The sequence below is a fragment of the Dromaius novaehollandiae genome, chromosome 1 (genome assembly GCF_036370855.1).
Source record: "Dromaius novaehollandiae isolate bDroNov1 chromosome 1, bDroNov1.hap1, whole genome shotgun sequence".
Classification (NCBI taxonomy): domain Eukaryota; kingdom Metazoa; phylum Chordata; class Aves; order Casuariiformes; family Dromaiidae; genus Dromaius; species Dromaius novaehollandiae.
In genome coordinates this window covers 75,985,838-76,001,871 of record NC_088098.1, presented here as the reverse complement: position 1 = coordinate 76,001,871, position 16,034 = coordinate 75,985,838, and positions in this window count along the sequence as shown.

The following is a 16,034-nucleotide window of genomic DNA, read 5'->3' as shown; positions in this document are numbered from 1 at the left end:
CCCCCACCATGAAGCCAACAAAAACAATGACTGGAAATAGTTCAAAAGCAAGTCAGAGATTTCTGAGCAGACTTCTCAGTGAGTTGTAGGCTTAAATTTGCACCAGTCTTTGCTGACAAAGCAGAGTTCTAGCTACAGCAACTCCAGCCAGAGGTGGTGGGAATGGTCCTAATGGCAAAGGGATCAGATTTTATAACTAATTCCTGGTAAGGGTAATCCTTGGCCCACTAGGGAAAGGCTGGTGTTACTTAGTGCCAGAGTTTGCCTGGACTGCAAAAGAAACTTCTAATCTGTGACCGCATGCTAGTATGGCTAGGAGTGGCTGAAAAGTTTGTCAAAAATGTTCTTGGTGGTTGCTGACTCTGCTAACCTATTTGAAAAAGTTCATGTTTCGCATGACAGTGTGCTTATTTTTGTGGAAAAGTGAAATTGCTGAAAAGAAACTCCTCTTTTCTATTAAAAAAAAAAACAAACCAAACAATTGAAAATTGAAAAGTTATGACTGCCACAGCATCTGATAGGCCTGGTACTTTGGGGCCATTTAACCATATGGTTAAATTTTCCTCTTTTGGTGGATTTTTCATCTGGACTGTATTTCACGTGCTGTACCACTCTCTTTTTTCTTGATGGGGATGCACGGAATAGCCACAGATATGATGGCTCCTATCCCTAGAAGCCTAGCATAGGCACAGTGATGCAGTAGTGACAGGGATCTAAGCACAAGCACAGGAGATGTCCCAGGGCATAGGAGAGAGGGAGTAGGAGACTTCTTCAAGAAAAAAAGGGGTAGACTTGATAGGAGTACTCATGGACCAAATCCAGCCTGGGATCTGTCAGTTGGATAGCTTTGGTCTGAGGGATCCCCCGCCACAATGGGAGAATCTCCCTGAATGGCTCCACAGTGCCGACTCTTGTGACTGCCCCATAAAAGCTATAAATGAAGAAGAATCGCACCCTACTGATTGTTTTCAGGCATTAGTATTGACTAGACGTTGCCATTCACACTTCCATAAACCACCACACTATGGCACACGCATGAAGAGAGGAGTCAGGTTGCTTAAGCTTGAACCTTGAACATTTCCTGAACTACAAAAAGAAGTTAGATCTGGTCTTTGCTAGACTTTAGCAAAGTTATTCAAGAAAATCCAGACAATGCTAAGCAAAACTGGCAGGCAAGCATACACCATAAACAATCCCAATGGAGAGAAAGCGACCTTGGAGTAAGAAGCAAGTGACAGCAACAGAGACTCTTATGTTATGGCCTAGAGTGAGGCCACACTGTACACATACACATACACGTGAACAGGGAGGCACTATCATTTTGTCTTTTTTCTCCTTCTCCTCCAAAGAAGGAAGAGAACAAATAATATCCTCATGACAACAACACGGATTCCTGGCACTAAACTGTTATTGAAGAGGTCACCAGTTATATCATCCTTTTGTCAGGGCCCAGAGTGCATCCCTCTCCTGGGAGTTAAGTTGGCAAAGTTAAAGAGTTTAACTGGCTGAGCCCAAGGTCAGCTCCTTCACTAATAAGAGCTGTTGCGAGAAAAGCAAGAAGCGAGGGCCTGCCCCTTCTCTCCTTCAAGAGCTGCTTTTACGTGGAGGCTTTACTGCTGGCCCCTGCCAGCACTACACTGCAGCTGTGCTGCAGCTGTGCGTGCGCCCAGTCTCCTACCTTTGTGAGTTCAGCCCTGACCTGGACCCACCGGTTCAGCTTCCTGTTTTGACCTCGGACTGGCCTCCTCACTGCAGACTTAGTGAGTGATCACTGTACTATGTCTGACCCTGACCGCCGTCTCTGGCCCTGATCCTGACCTGGACTGCCTGCTCCACATCCTGGTTCCTGGTCAGTGTGGTTGCTGCTCTTGCCTGCCTTATCATCATGCTCTGCTCCCAGCTTATCTTGCCGCACAGAGCTGCCAGCCCTCGCTGCTCCCTGATACTGGCAATGCTGTGAAGCAGCTGGAAAGAGAGGGGAGCCAGAGCCGTGTGACTAGCCACTTCTGCATGCTACTTGCCAGCTGTTGTCAGGAAGCCACGAGGGCCAGCTGCTCTGCAAGGGGAGCCTGGTGCCAAGTGTGATAACAAGGCTGACAAGGGCAGCCGCCTCACCAGATAGAGCCAATCCCACAGGGTTCAAGCAAGGCACAGCAAGCCAAGGGGTGGCAGCCAGGTTCAGCCAAGAGTCCAGATCGTCAGGCAAGTCCATCTGTGGCGATAACACAGGTCCGAGATCAAGCTTGGAAGTCAGTCTGCGGGTCTGCGCCAGTGTCCAGATCAGCTGTGTAACTGGCTGGACACAGGCATGGCTGTAGGGCAGCTACAGTGTAGCTCAAGCAGGGTTCAAGGACAAGAGCCTTAGCTTAAATCCTGCTCCCAAGAGAAGAGACTTCTGTCAGCTTTTTGTCACGGAGCTCTGTTCAAGGCAAGGCAGCTGCTTATCAAAGTTGGGCCTGAGTCCAGGCAGCCAAGTTTCCCAGGATGGAGGATCAATGCAGCCAGAACCCTGACAATTATTTTTAATCTTAGAATCATGGCTTCAGGAAGAGTGTTGTGTAACAGAGCGCGTCGCTAGATCACCTAGTCTAGGGAATGAGTTAAGATATTGTTGCTTATACCAAGCAACTACACAGCATTTTCTAATGTCTATGCAAACAGAAACCATTTATGTTTAGAGAGCTTGAGCTGAAGGTTCTGCTCAGTTCAACTGTTGACAGTTACCATTGTTAAGTTGTATATTTGGATGTTGAATAGAGAGTAAAGTATATAATGGTTTACTTTAATATAAGAGAGGATATGTGGTCCCTATTAATGGAGTAAGAAGAGCAGTCAACCTTGTTGAGTTTGTACTATAGGTCTTGGGGATGTTATAACATCAGGTGTTTTTCAAAGGCAATAGGATTTTCAGGGTGTATTTTCCAAGGTATCTAAAGGTTTGATCTTTGATAACACCATAGTGATGTTATACTGAGTGTGATACTACTATATTGCTGTATTACCACAGAAAAAGGTATACAAGTCTATTGTGAAAGACCTAGCCACTGGGTTTGGCTTACAAATGCATGTGCATAAAACACTTTCAAAGAGAGAATCTCTATTCCTTAGGAGAGAATTCTGACATGCATCCTATCTCTTATAGCTGCAAAGTCTGGCAGAATGGTTAGAAGATCTGCTAAGGGTTTGTTTTTACAAGGAAGCTTTCATGATAATTAGAAATTGCGTTAAGCTTGTGTCTCATTATTTTACTCTGCAAGTATAAGTACCATGGTTGTTAAAAAATGCCTGCATATTTTGCATGTGAATATTAGTTACTAAAACATAAAATTAACTGGCCTCTCTTTATCTTCATCTCACAGTGTTTGTCCTTTTGTTTGACCTGTTGTACTGCTAAGACTATTAACTTTCACCAAAATATTCAGCCCAGAAATTTTAGTTAAGCTGACAGAACCTTAATTCACAGCCTAATGCTGCATGCTATGGTTAGAAAATGAGAGAATGAGAGAGAACAAGAGATTATGTCCTTTACAATTGTACCCCAGGCAACGAGCAAAAGCAAGTACCCTCAAGACATACAAACAAAGAAGTATCTAAGACCTCAAACAATCTAACTGGGAAGAGGAAATTCCTTTCCCTCCTCCTCCCTGTCCCTGCCCACCCCCAAACCTGACAATCTAGGAAAGAAGATGCTCTACTTAAAAATTCATAGAATCACAGAATAATTTAGGTTGGAAGGGACCTCTGGAGGCATCTAGTTCAATCCCCTGCTCCAAGCAAGTCTAATTAGATCAGGTTTCTCAGATCTGTGTCCTGTCAAGCCTCGGACACCTCCAAGGATAGAGATCCCACAGCCTACGTGGGCACCTGCCCTGGTGGTGGTTTAGCCACCATTCCGGTAATTTTTTCCATAACAACTACTTAGAATTTCCCATGTTCCAGCTTCTGCCCATTGCCTCTCCTCCTATCACTGTGCGCCTCCAAGAAGTCTCTGGCTCTGTCTTCTCTGTATCCTGCAATTGAGTAGTGGCAGACAGCGAGAAGATCTCCTCTTCACCTTCTCTTCTTCAGTCCAAACAGGCCCAGCTCTCAGCCTTTCCTCTGGACCAAGGAGCACAAAACTGCACACAGTACTCCAAATGCAGTCTCAGAAGTGCCAAGCAGAGGGCAAGGATCACTTCCCTGGACCTGCCAACCGTATTCTTACTAACCCAGCCCAGGATGCTGTTGGCCATCTTTGCCGCAAGGGCACATTACTGGCTCATGTAAACTTGTTGTCCACCAGGACCCCCAAGGTCCTTTTCTGTAGAGCTGCTGCCTAGGCAGTTGGCCCCCAACCTGTATTGCTTCCTGGAGTTATTCCATCCCAGGTGCAGGACTTTGAATTTGCTTTTGTTGAACTTCACAAAGTTTATGTCAGCCCACTTATCCAGCCTGTCCAAGTCCCTCTGAATAGCATCCCTGGCCTCCGGCATACTGACCGCGCCTTCAAATTGGTGCCATGCACAGTTTTGCTGCGAATGCACTCTGTCCCATCACAAAGGTCATTAATGAAGACACTAAACAGTATGGTCCCAGTACTGATCGCTGCAGGACTCCACTAGTTAATGGCTTCTGACTGGACTTCGCACCGTTCATCACTCCTCTTTGACCCCAGCAGCCCAGCTGATTTTCCACCGACTTTATCATCCACTTATCCAGCCTGTATCTCACCAATTTGGTGATAAGAAAACTACCAAACACTGTGTCAAAGGCCTTGCTAAAGCCAAGGTATGCAACAACCACGGCCTTTTCCTTGTCCACAGTGCCAGTCGTCTTACCATGGAAAGAAATTAGGTTGGTCAGACATGCTTTGCCCTTGGTAAGTTCATGTTTGCTGTTCCCCATCACTTTCTTGTCCTCCATGTGTTTAGAAATGGCTTCTAAAATGATTTGCTCCGTAAGATTCCCAGGGACCAACGTGAGGCTGACAAACCTAGATCCTCCTTCTTGCCCTTCTTGAAGATGGGTGTGATGTTTGTCTTTTTCCAGTCATCAGGAACCTCCCCCAACTGCCATGACCTTTCCAAAATGATAGAGAGTGGCCTCACAGTGTCACTGACCAGCTCCCTCAGTACCTTTGGATCCCTCTGCTCTGGTCCATTGAGTTGTATACATCCAGCTGAGTTAAGTGATCCCTAACTTCACCCACTTCTACGGTGGGTACTGCTTCAGGCCCACAGACTCTGCTAGGAGGCTCAGGGACCTGGGAGACTTGAAAGAATATCCTACCAATGAAAACTGAAGCAAACAAAGGCATTGTGGATGTCAGCTTTTTCCATACTGCTTGTCACTAGGTCTCCTGCTCCATTTACCAATGGATCCATACTCTCCTTAGCCTTCCTTTTATTACCAATGTCCTTACAGAAACCCTTCTTGCTGCCCTTCACCTCCCTTGCTAGTTCCAGCTCCAGCTGAGCTTTGCCATTCATGACTCCATTTCAAAATGTTTGTGTTACTCCCAAGTAGCTTGTTCCTGCTTCCAGCTTCTGTTTACTACCTTTTTCTGGTTGCACTCAGTCTGGAGCTTCATGTTCACCCATGCTGACTTTCTGCCATGCCTGCTTGACTTTCTGCATACTGTAATGGACTGTTCTTGTGCTCTGAGGAGGTTGTCCTTGAAGATTATCCAGGTCTCCTGGGCCCCTTTGCCCTTCACGGCAGTTTCCCATGGGATCCTGTCAAGCAGGTCCCTGAACAGGCCAAAATCTGCTCTTATGAAGCCCAGGGTTGTAATTCTCCTGTTTTTCATGCTCACTCCTCTTAGAAGCTTAAACTCCATGTTTGCTGCAGCCACATCTGCCCTCAACTTTTACATCTTCAACCAGTTCTTGTTGTTGTTGAATACCAGCTCCAGCAGAACATCTCCCATAGTCCATTCATCAGTCACTTTCGTCAAGAAATTATCTGCAATACGTTCCAGAAATCTCCTGGACTAGTTGTATCCAGCCATATTGCCAGATATTGTAGTTTTAAGGTCCCCCTCGAGTAACAAGGCCTGTGACTATGAGGCTTTCTCCAGCTGCCTAGAGAAGGCTTCATCTACCTCCTCTTCTTGTTCAGGTGGGCTGAAGCAGACATCTACTACAAAATCACCCATGCTGGTCTGTCCTCTGTGCCTACGCTCTCTACTGGTTTGTCACCTGTCTCCAAGTATCCAAGCCACTCCTTTGCACAGAGCAGACCCTCCTCCTCACCTTCCAACCCCATCTTTCCCAAAGACCCTCTATACATCCTTTGCAGCACTCCAATCAGGAGAGCTATCCCACCAGGTCCTCATAATCCCGGAGCAGTCATAGCTCTGCCATTGCGCATGGACCTCAAATTCCTCCTGCTTGTTCCCCATGCTGTGTACATTTGTGAGCAGGCATTTGAGCTGGGTCCCAAATGCCCTAGTGCTGCTTTTGCAGGGGAAGTGTGAGAGCCTCCCCTGTCATACTGTCCCCCAAACACACCCTGTCTGCCCCTTGTTCCCTCACTTCTCTTCAGCTTAAGATAAACTTGAGCTCTAGGTGCTGCCATATACTGATGCTTCTGAGGAAGATGGAAAATATCACGTAACAGAATACATTTAGCTAGCTGTGCAGCAGGAAAATCCCTGACACCTGCAGGTGACTGCATGAAGTTCACAAGTGATTGATAATTTATATATAGTGAGTTTATAGTGTATATAATACAATATAATTATATATATAATTTATGCAGTGAGTTTATAAGCATTTATATTATCGATATCCTTAAATATGCATAACTAGCTTTCATAGTTAATGAAAGCACACATTGTATTTAAGGTGAAATTTGATGGTATAAAGTTCATTCTGTAATACTTGCAATACATTTCAATATCAGTAGGAAAACCAGCAATTTCCTACAATGTCACAAAAACCATTTTCATCACCCTAAGCATATTCAGAAAAGAATTTCCATGTCAGTCAGTACAAGCGGGATTAGGATTTGCCTTCTATTTTCTTTCCCGCTCCTGTCCTAAATTACTTCCTAATCTGTCTTTGTAGCCATTGATCCCTTGCCATAGTTATGCTAAGACAGCTGTGGAACTACAGAACAGAGAAGGGAAGAGAGATTGGGCTTTCAAGATCAAGCCTTTGCTACTGAGGAAAAGCAGCTTGCTACAGGAGCCTGTGCTCTGTGGAGCTGAAACTGGCCCACTAATGGACAGGACTGTCTGTCCTGGGGCAGCCCTGGGAGCAGTGTGCTGGGAAGAACTTCGGCCTTCATTCTCAACACAGGCCACTCTTTTAACTCTGCTGGTGCTTTCACACATAGACACACATTTCCATTCATACTTACATTCATATCAGTCTGAATCTTTCTTTTACAGATCTCTGCAACTTGTACAGCTTTAACACAGCGACTCTCTGTATGTGTGGAATATCTGAGAAAACCTGCTCAGAGAGTACTGGACTCTGACACTAATTGGCATCACAGACAGGATATTCCTGACAGTGAATATTTTCTATTGTATTGCTAGCATTTCAGCAGTACTGGGATTTCTGATTTAAGGTTACAGTTGCGAATAAGAGCCTGACAGGTGACTCATGCTGAATGGGACGGGTAGTGATAAGACAGGCTGCAGACGGGACCACTACCACTAAGAGGGTATAAACCATTACGAATAGTAACAAAGGCTGGAAAATACTAGCCAATAGATTTGAAAAAGAGGGATGGAAAAATCCTATCTGGGATTTTTTGTGGGTAGAACAACATTGTACTGATCCCAGTTGTATTTGGGATGAATTTGAAAAATGGAAAAGTTCTAAAAAATTGAGGAAAGGAAAGGGAAAAGCAAGTCTTTGCTGGTTGTTAGGAAGTTGCTTGCAAGCAGTAGTGGAAAAGTTAGAAAAGAAGCTATGTAAGAATAGCATGCTAGAAAGAGAGAAAGAAACAGTTATAAAAGATAACGTACAAAACAAGATGTACACAGCTAGAAAATCAGAACAGGTTCTTAGAATCAAAATTGCAGTCTCCTATCATAGCCGATGCCCACATACCAAGGGATCACTTACTGCGGTCTACTCAAATAGACCCCGTTAAAGTAACGGCTGCAGTGTATATCGAGGACGATGTATGGACAGGAGATACCTGGCTTGATCCCGATCCTCCTCGCGATGAGGATTCAGATGATGTGGGAGAAGGACATAACGTGAAAGTAGTTGCTCCCATGACAAAAATCGAGCAAACAGCAGACGCACCCTTCGGACAACTGCGAGAGGTTTTACTGCCTTGGAGCTAACCAATCTCCAAACTAAGTTTTCGGTTAAAGCCAGAGATACGCCCCTAGCATGGATGGCCCGTATATGGGGAAAAGGAGCAAATCAGGTTACCCTCACCATGGATGAGGCTCAAAGTTAGTACTAGGGCCAGGGATTCTCCTACAAACCCCTACGCTGCAGCAAGCTGACTCGCTGCGGGGCTGTGCTGTGCGCTGGGCCAGGCAGCTCCCCACCAGCGAGAGGGGTGGGAAGAGTAAATGGCTGCGGGAAAGTGCTGAGGACTTACAAACTGCCATGTTAAAATGTGCTATCTCGGACATGCTGGATAGACCAGAGCCTATAGATCAGAAGGGGCAACCCCCCAAAATTAACCCTTGGCAGTCCCATGCCACTCCAGGGAGTATGCATCTTGTAGTTAAAGGAGCAACTGCAGCACTTACACCTTTTGCTCTTTCTACGATGACAGGAATAAATGCAGATACTCAGCGGCAAACGGTTCTGCAGCAGATGCTGTCTGCTTTACCCTTATATGAAACATCAGACTCTGAATTAAAGATTAGGACCAAATAAATGGTTAAACCCAGCAACACCACCACTCGCCCTCAATTCCAATCAAGAAATGCTAAAGGCGAAGATTCCCCAGACCCTGTGTCCAAGGGACGCAGTCGTGTCTGGCGAAAACGCTTAGATAAGGGGTTAACAAGGCGGCAACGGCATGGTCTGCCAACTGCAGCACTAAAACAATTAGCAGGAGAAACTCCAGCACAGCGATCGGACCCGGCTAATGAACAAAGTGACTCAAATGAACGGGGGAGCCGGCATGGCTCTGCCGCCCGAGTCGCGGCTGCCCAGGCACCTACATAGAGCCCGAGTCCGGAAATGTTGGTCACTGAAAATGCTAAACATACCACAACATTTTTGATTGATACAGGAGCGCAGGTTTCAATGATAGATCAGCGTACCTATGAAGGTAAAGCTCCTTTAAAGAAACAAGCAGTTTCAGCAGTGGGCGTTGATGGTGCAGTTAACACCTACCCAGTTGTACGGGCTAAATTAGCATTGTCCAACTGTAGGACCCTTGTTGTTATTGGGCAAAATGCATATTCTGCGAATGGATATTCTGAAAGGAGAGTCTTGGATAGATAGCTGGGGTAAATGGGAAATTGGTAGTCCTCCAGTTACAGGAAAAACTAATCCCCGTATGATTAAGCCTACGAATCTCCTACGAATAGCTCCACCCCTGCCTAACAGCAAACCAGTTAATATTCCTCAGTATAAGCTACCTGCTCTTGCCGTAAAAGCTGGGACAGAATTAGTCAAACAATTAGAGCAATGCGGTATTATGGAAAAAAAACATTCACCATACAACAGCCCAATATGGCCTGTTAAAAAAAAACAGATGGGACACAGCACCTGACTATTGACTATAGGGCTTTAAATAAAGCAACTGGCCCTTTAACAGCCGCTGTTCCTAGCATAGTAGGTATAGTTAAAGCAATAAATGAGTGTGCTTTTCCGTGGATGGGAGTGTTAGATATAAAAGATATGTTCTTTATGATCCTAATACAAGAGCAAGACAAACCCAAGTTTGCTTTTACTTGGGGTGGCGTACAATACACCTTTAATTGCCTACTCAAAGGTTTTATACATAGCCCCACCATTGTCCATGCTATTTTAGCTAAAGAATTAGAATCAGTCATCCTCCCACCTGAAGTAACGATTTTACAATATATAGATGATATTCTAATTGGAGGAGCAGATGAGGAAACAGTTTGCCAAAGTATGGACGGAATTGTCCAGCACTTACAAGAATCAAATATTAGAATTCCTGACTCAAAACGGTGAGGACCAAGTCAAGAAGTTATATTTTTAGGTGCTCAATGGATAGGAGGATGGAAAATTGTGCCAGAATCTGTATTAACAGAGATACAAAATATTCCCGCACCTTCCGATAAAAAAAGAATTGCGGGCTTTATAATAAACTTTCGGGTTTTGGAGGTCACACATTCCTGGATTCAGTATTCTGGCGAGACCTCTGTATGATTTGCTGAAAAAAAATGCAGCATGGAACTGGGAACAAAAACATCATGCCGCTTTAAAAGATGCACAGACGTACCAGTCTGTGGGGCCGATTCACCCTACACACCCATTTACGCTGCATATAGGCGTAGGTGATAAGGGATATCAGTGGGGGTTATGGCAGCAAGATGTGCAAGGTAAAAAGGATTACCCTATTACCTTTGGCTCTAAATCGTGGCAAGGCTCTCAAGGGAACTACACTCCCTTCGAGAAAGTGCTACTAGCGGCATGTGAAGGGTTGCTAACTACCGAGCCATTAACTCAAGAAAGGGAAATCAAATTGTGTGTGCCTATTCCTATTTTAAAACAAATTTTATCTGGCAAACCTTTACCCCTAGGCGTAGCACAAAAGTCTACAGGGCAGCAATGGGCTTTGTATATACATCATCAGGTAGCTAGTGATGGCATGAATAAAGAAAACAGACTATGGGAGAGCGTAGAGCGAATTGGGATGCCTGTGGAGTGCTCCCACCCACCCTCCTCCCCAATACCCGCCGTCCTCCCTGGCACGGCGAGACCAGGGCAGGGCTGTGGCTCACAGACGGGAGTGCCCGGTGCATAGGGGAACAGGGGAGAGGCAAAGCCGCAGCTCTATCGGTAGAGACCAAAAAAGCTTTCGCAGAGGAAAAGGACGGCTCGGCCCAACTAGGAGAGCTCAGAGCAGTGGAAATAGCCCTGGAGCAAGGAGCCACTTGTGTCTATACGGACTCATATGCTGTATGGGCCGGTGCCACCCAATGGCTAGGGAACTGGATGAAAAACAACTGGCAAGTAAATGATAGAGATGTATGAGGAAAAACACACTGGGAAAAGATTTATGATATAGCTCAATCTAAAAACATATCCATAGGACATGTATCTGCCCACCAAAAACCTGAAAAACCCGAGGCAAAGTGGAATCATACGGCTGATCACTTAGCTAGAATAAATGTGTTACAAAATTCTGAGGCCAAATGGCTAGGTAGATGCTTACACAAACGGCTAGGACACATTGGGAGTTATGGTTTATTTCAACAGGCTGCAAGGAGAGGATGGCCAGTGACAAAAGCTCTGGCAAAGCAAATTGTAGACTCATGCCATTTGTGTCAAACAATGGTACAGTACATGTCAAAGGGACAACAGCTTGCCAATCTCAGGGAAGGTAAACTACTCCGGAAAGCCTGGCAAGTAGATGTTATTGGTCTCTTAAAGAGAACACCTGAAGGCTGGAAATATATCCTCACAGGAGTAGAAATAATTAGTGGTTTAGGGAATGTGCACTCCACCCGAGCTGCGACTGGCCTATCCACTGTAGCTGGCTTAAACAGATTTTGCCACTTTTCCCTTGCCCCGAGAAATACAGTCTGATCATGGATCACATTTTAAGGATAAAGAAGTGCAAACTTAGTGTGCTTCAAATGGAGTACAATGGCCTTTCCACCTCCCTTATCGACCTCGGAGTAATGGGATAGTAGAAAGGTGGAATGGATTGCTAAAACAACTGCTACACAAGAGTGAATCCATGAATACTTCTAAATGGGGATCCCATTTGTGGAAAGTTGTAAGTCGGCTAAATAAGTGACAGACTCCCGTGGGAAATCCCGTAGATAAGGGATTCATGTCAGTGACCACACAAATTCCTGTTAAAACAGAAGTAAAATCCTACCGAAATCCCGGAGACGAGGTTGTGGTTAAACACCCCACTCAGGGATCAACATGGGTGACTGTTGTTTTAGAAAGGAAAAGGAGTATGGGATGCTGTAGACCACAAAGGGACTAAGTGAACCATAACTGAGGCTTGGATTATGTCCAAGACCTAAGTGTCTTCTCTTGCAGAAAAACGTGGTGTTATGTTGTCACCGTGGAAACACTAATACCTGGAACGCACACCCAAGGCCTGTCTCTAACCACTTCCGCCTTTTCCGGTTGCCCATGGAACAACTTGGGCATTGAAGATAAGTCAAGACCCATCTTCAGAACTACAGCTACAGGAGGAATACCATCTCTAATAGCACGAGGTCAAGGACTGATGGTAGGCAATAATGTTACACTTATCCCACCATCTATGGTTAATCTAAATTTAACTATTTGCAATAACACTGGATGGGAAGCTGCTCATGGCTTTAACAGTAAAGTAAAATGAGTACTACAGACATGTAAGGCAACTAATCATACATTGGTGGCCCGCAAGAAGTATGCTCTAAGTGTAAACAATGAGAACAACATAATATATGGCAACTTTTCTGTAAACACCAGTAATAACCAATAGGCAAGTCATTGTAAATGGACAAAATTAAACTACCACCTGTTCCTGATTGTATATCTTATAAAACATCCCAAACGACCTCTAACCAAAAGTACTCCCCACCTAATGCAATTGCATGATGGACGAGAGCCTATGATTATGGCTCCAAAATTAATGACAATTAATGTATATTTGGACCTGACCAATGTACACACTAGAGCATGGAATAAGACTTGTGCTAATTATAGTAACCCTCTCTATGACTGATGGCTACAAAATCACAGACCAGGAGGACATAGAACTAAAAGAGATATTATTCAAACTCTGCTGGGTGGAATTGGTACAGGAACAGGAATATTGAATTCATTTCATACTGAAACCCTAACAAATAAATTGTCAGTATTGGGAGAAAGTGAAGCTGGTGTAACCAGAATGGCTGCAAGCTGGCGATCAACAGCTTTACAAACTTCAGTACAAAACTGGCAAGGTATTTGGCACCTCTGGCGACATGCTAATGTATCACTGTGGTCCCAATTACTAACTACCAAAAATATATCAGAAGTCTGCTCTGATTTATCATGTATTGCATTTCAGTTAACGAGTATATACCACATCAATCCCATTTGGGTAACCATAAAAAATAGTCTTACCCTCACTGTGCACAGGCTAGAGAGCTGGTCATTCTTGCCGTGAATGTATTAAGCTCGCTGTGCAACACCAGTAATCGTTAAACGTTGCTCTGAGCCAAGGGGTGGAATGTGACTGAACAATAACCCCTACAATGGGAGAAGGCTCAGAGGGCGAGGTGCCCTGTGAAGTTCAGGAAAAATGTAGGATGTGGCTTGTTAATCCTTGCTGTTGTGCAGAGAACTGACTTTATCTCAACACAAAGGGGACCGGAGGGTGACCTTTGCTTTAGATAAGCAGCCATAGCCATTAATTGGACCAGGTGTAAATGTCTCCCTGAGACCAACCAGACCAGCATGGGGGAAGTGTATACGTGGCTCAGCTCAACGTAAGAGTATAAAACCTCGACAACAACTGTGAAGAGAGCAACGCGCTTGAGCTGGGCCCAACCCGCCTATTCCTTCCTGGAGAATGGGGACGCCCAGCAACGTGATGGTGAGCATGTTATAGGGACCGGTAATTGGCAATCACATTGGTATCGTGATTGAACTCTGTAAGTGCACACTTGTATTGTGATCCCAGTACATTGCTGAATCACTCTGCTAAATCAAAAATCCCGTGCAACCTCAAATATCTTCAAAACAAACTTTTATATTAAACATTGCACTCTCTCTATGTGTGGAATATCTAAGAGAACCTGGTCAGAGAGTACTGGACTCTGACAAAAGGTCAGAGTGCTATTCTGGTTTTAAGGAAAAGCATTTCCCCAAACAAATTAAAAAAAGAACATGTGGAAACAAAACCCTCTATTGTAATCTCTGGAAGCTAAAACCAGTGGAACTGTTTCCACAGAACAACAACAACAAAATTTTTAAATCCTCATACAGTTGCTTACTCAGCCAGCAGCTGATGAAGCAGAAAATACAGAAGAGGAAGAGAGCTGGATAAGAAATGGGGGATGGATAAGAAAGCAAAGGTCCCAGCAAGTTGCTGCAAAATGCTATTTGAATCAGTCTGGGGAAAACAGAGCAAGAGTAATGGTTGACTGTCACGCCAAGGAGAGAATAACTGTAAGGTAAGCCAAAGCTGAAACCTGAAAGAAGGATCTTGAGAACCAGAACAGGGCTGGTCAAGAAAGGAACTGAACTAGCACAACTGATGCATGCTGGAAAAGAGGGGAAGTTAGCTGGGTGGCATCATTCCCAGGGTGTTACCACATACTTCAGCCATCCTCAAAGGGACAGAACTCCGGATTTGGTCAGAGGAACCAGTACGGGGGTACCTGAGGCACCATGCTGTTCAGACTACATAGAGTAGGAGCACCTCTTTTTCCACACACAGCAGAGCAGTTCTGCAGGGTTAAGTGTAACATCATATAGCATGTTAAGACTTCAGATACATCAGGCGAGATGAAGGGTTTTTTCAAAATTCAGCTGCCTTCAGTTAGACTGCAGAAGTTGCATTTAGGCACGCACATTCAAAAGGCTTGACTTCCAAAAGTAGTGCCTGCCTGCCTGCCGCTCCTGCACGCAGACAGGCTCAACCCACCTTGTCAAACTACACTCCAGTTAGCAAGCTGTTGCCCCAAAAGGAAAAAAAAAAAAAAAAAAAACAGAAAACAAACAAAAGCTAGTTTTCTTTCTGTTTATGAGTTTGTAGTAAATTAATGTAACACAACCAGCAAAAGATCTTATGGGAGGGGTTATTTTACAAACTAAGTAAAAGGATTTTACACATTCATGCTCACTCTCTCTTAGGTTTCACTCAGTTCCTTCAATTTCATTCACACTCAGTTCTCACACTCACACTTCCATAGTCACAAGCCCAGCTGGTCTGGCCAGGATATGTGTTGTGTACAACACAAAGTAAAATGGACACCAGCAATCACACCCTCCATCACATTTTTTGAGTTCTTCTTGACTGGCAGCTGCAAACTGTGTTTTGCAGAGGTATTTTATACCCAGTACTGGCTATAAAAATTAGCGAGACCCAGTACTTATTATGGAGTCATCCTTTTGCTTCACAATCTGACTACTTCAGCCTCTATACACTTTAGGCCAGTCTTTCACCCATTTACTGTGTTTCCTCATTTTGAGTTTCCTAGGTTACAGTCTGTCTTTCAGTTGGACTAACAGGAAAAAAAAACCCAGCATTTGTTATGTGCTGTACCTTGCTGTCATCCTCACATTGCCACACTGCAGGGTCTTCTGCTGACAAGTTGTCTGCGCTGTGGAGGGCAGGCTTTCTTGGCTTGAGAGAAACAATGCATTTCTCAGTTTTACTACCTTAAACTGTTTCATTGGCTATCAGTACAGGCCATTCTTTTAATCCTTGTTCTGCTGTTTCTTCTGACACTTACACACACCCATTTCATTCATACCAATCTTAGTACTTCTATTATAAGTCTCTGAAAGTTGACTCAACTTACTAAGGAATCAGATGAATACCAGAGCCAGGGCAAACAAGATTTTACAGCTGGAAGCAGAGGACAGCAGAAATAATAGAGGTACAAGGACTGCATTTTTAGCAACAGCAAGAGGTTACATCAACTCAGCCATTTTTTATGGTTCTTAACATTATGAAAATGGCTTGAAATTTTTGGATGGAATCACTCACTGCTCTGTGAAAAGAACACTGACTTGGGGACTCCCTCATACAGCCATCCCTTCTGTCTCACACAGTTGTGTTGTTTCATACAGGTACTGTTTGAAGAAGAAAACAGTGAGGAAGTCAAGTATTTGGGGCATTTGTATTTGCAAACAATATACCAACAGGCAGGATAAATCCAGTAAAGTTTCTGTGTTTTGTTTTCTCCCAGGACTGATCCGAAACACTTC